Source organism: Peromyscus maniculatus, chromosome 1 (genome assembly GCF_049852395.1).
Source record: "Peromyscus maniculatus bairdii isolate BWxNUB_F1_BW_parent chromosome 1, HU_Pman_BW_mat_3.1, whole genome shotgun sequence".
NCBI classification, from domain to species: Eukaryota; Metazoa; Chordata; class Mammalia; order Rodentia; family Cricetidae; genus Peromyscus; species Peromyscus maniculatus.
The window spans coordinates 9,531,028-9,534,369 of NC_134852.1; the positions used below are offsets into that span (position 1 = coordinate 9,531,028).

At 36.1% G+C, this 3,342-nt stretch overlaps 1 pseudogene; it reads right to left on the reverse strand.

Annotated features, from left to right (window-relative positions):
- Window positions 1-1,399: 1,399 nt before the first annotated feature.
- LOC143271905 (chromobox protein homolog 3 pseudogene) lies at window positions 1,400-1,974 on the reverse strand (annotated as a pseudogene).
- Between the last annotated feature and the right edge of the window lie 1,368 nt (window positions 1,975-3,342).

The window sequence follows — 3,342 nt, forward strand, 5'->3', positions numbered from 1 at the left end:
TTTGCTGCTCTATTTTCAATAGCCAGGACAAGGAAACAACCTGAATGTCGTTCAGCTGATGAATAGATAATAAAATTTTAACACATGTACACTGTGGAATACTGTTCAAAGGTAAATAACAATGAAATTAACATTGACACAAATGGAACTAGGAAATGTCATACTGACCAATGTAACGCAGACCCAGAAAAACAAATAGCATATTTTCTCTTTTGTCACTGGATGATAGCTCTAAAGCTGAATCCGTGTGTTTTATTCTCCTAACAATTGACAAGGGTTATTTTTTGTTTTTCTCTCATACATTATATCCCTACCACAGTTTCTCCTACATTCATTTCATATTCAGAAAAGAGCAAGGCTCTCTGGGATATTAACAGAGCAAAGTATAAAAAGTAACACTAAGCCTAGGCACATAAGCTTGTATCAACATTGGACAAGGAAACCGTATAAGAGGAACAGGGTCTCAAGTGTAGGTATAATAATCAGAGACAGCACCAACTCCCAATTCTAGGAGTCCAAGAAGAACACCAAGCTATACATCCATAACACATATGCAGATTAACTATTGTAGACCCATACAGGTTCCCTGATGAACTATTCAGACTCTGTAACTGAAGGCCAGGATCCATTCTACTTGAATCCTTGGGTCATGTTCTGGTGATGCCTTTGACCTCTTGACTCCTACATTTATTCCTTCCCCCTCTTATTTGAGCTTCCTGGAGCACTGCCTAATGTTTGGCTGTGGGTCTCTGCATCTGCTCCCATCTGTTGATAAATCTGGTTTGATGGTGAGGTCTTTGATCCACTTACACTTTAGTTTTGAAGGGTAATAGATATCCATCCATTTGCATTCTTCTGCATGTAGACATCAGTTAGACCATTTGTTGAAGATGCTTTCTTTTTTCCATTGTATATTTCTGTCTTCTTTATCAAAAATCAGTTGTTCATAGCTTTGCAGATTGACATTTTGGGTCTTCAACTGATCAACCTCTATTTCTTTTCTTTTTTCTTTTTTTTTTTTTTTGGTTTTTTAAGTCAGTGTTTATATGTGTAGTTTTGGTGCCAAATTGCATGCATACAGAGAAAGTGGGCAGCCTTGTGTTTTTCCTGATTTTAGTGGAATTGCTTTTAATTTTTTCCCTTTTAATTTGATGTTGACTAAAGGCCTTCTTGATATTGCTTTTGTTATATTTAAGTATATTCCTTGTATCCCTGATATCCCTTTATCATGTAGCTATATTAGATTAATTTCAAAGTCTTTTTTAACATCGAATAAGAAAGTTATGTGGATACTTCTAAACCAGCATATCAAACTCGATTTTCATTAGAATGCTATTTTTTTCCACACTAGTAATTCAAAACCAAAGATCCAGATTTTATATGTATATAAATATATATAAAATGCAAACAATTATTATACCTCATCTTCTGGACAAGAATGCCAAGTCAGCCTCTCCTCATAAAAGGCGATGACAATCTGAGGACACTTCATATTTGCCTCCTTTGCCAGCACCAAGCCTGCCTCATCTGAGTCCTTCCATTTCATGAGCAACATTAACTCGCCACTGCTGTCTCTGGCACCGATTATTCGTTCAGGATCCAGACCTCTGGCAAAACCCCTTGTTTTGTCAGCAGCATCTCTTTTCTTCTTCGATTTGCTATCATCAGATTCACTGTCAGATAAAGATTTCCTTTTTGTACCATCTTTTTCTTTACCAGCTTTTTGAAAATTAAGAAATGCTTCAATTAATTCTGGACAATCTAAATTTTCTTCTGGTTCCCAAGTATTATCAGCATCTGTGAACCCTTTCCACTTGAGGAAATACTCCACCTTCCCATTCACTACACGCCAGTCCAGTACTTTTTCTACCACAAATTCTTCAGGCTCTGCCTCTTCAACTTTTTTACTCTTTCCATTCTGTTTCTTTCCCATTTTTTGCAATGTAGTTTTATTGGAGGCCATTTTTTTTTAAATTGAAGACCTGAAGAATTCACCGCTCCACTGCTCCTGGCCACGTGGGTCCTGCAGAGTCTCCGGCTGCGTGCCTCAGCTCAGCCACATCCGAGGGTGATATGCTGGTTTTGAAGTATTGACAGTAGTTGGGATATTTTCGGTTTTTGTTCTGCATCCAAAGGCACTGATTCCTTTGAGCAAATGAAAGCTTTCTGTAGTTGCTTCTTTAACAATAGAATATGTGATATCACGCTGTATTTCCTCGGCTTTGAAGAACAGCTTTTCTTAAATGCTGAGGAGATTTTACAGTCATTACTCAATCAGAACTTATTTTTAACTGGGACACAGAAGGACCATTCTGGGTTTTTAGTTTGTATGCGTGTATATGCATAAAACACTTGCGTAACTGTTCTTCATTTTGTCTTGTTTTTTAATGCTCAAAAACTGTAGATGAAAACGTGTTGATGAGATTCCATCACTGTGAACATTTTCCTAAAACCATAACCTTTCAGATTAAGTAGATGATTCTGTAATTTATTGGATAGTTTTAAAGCAACCACATCAGAATTTATGTATTATCACATAAATACAGTGGTTTATTTACAAAAGTTTGTCCTTACACACTTCCCCTTCAGAAAATGGAATTAGACAAGTAGTAGTATGATTTAATAACAAGACTTAAGCTGGGTGTGGTGGTGCATGCCTTTAATCCAGGCATGAAGGCAGATGGACCTCTGATTTAGACTAGATAAGCCAGGGCTACACAGAGAATCCCTGTTTCTAAAAACCAAACAAAAAAACTTAAATGGGCATGTAAATGTTCCTCTAGTGAACCCTTCCTTTATAGAAAGTTGAAATATACTAAAAGGTTGTGATTTGTGGAATATCTGTTTGCTGTGGAAATGGGGTTATGGTTAGAGATGATGTTGGCAATTTCAGACCCGCTGACATAAATGAACAAAATTTGGTAATATAAGTTAATGACTTGCATGCTTTTTCTGTACCCTGACTCATTCCTTACTGGTAGGATCAATCTTTTCAGTATTTGGGTTCTGGTTCGATGAGCCAGAAAAGTAACTTTGTAGTAACAGAATGTCATCCAACTGTATATTTACTTTATTGTAAATAATGGTGAACAGTTTTCAATAAATAGTTTTATATTCCTTTTTTAAAAAAAGAAAGAAAGTTATGTGGATTTTTTTTTTGCAGAATTATATGGTGTATTACATTGACAGATTTTCATATATTGAAACACCCATACATCTCTGTGATGGAGGCTACTTGATCACTGAGGATGATCTTTTTGATATGTTCTTGGATGCATTTTGCTAGTATTTAATGGAATATTTTTGCATCAATGGTCATGAGGGAGATTGGCCTGTAATTAT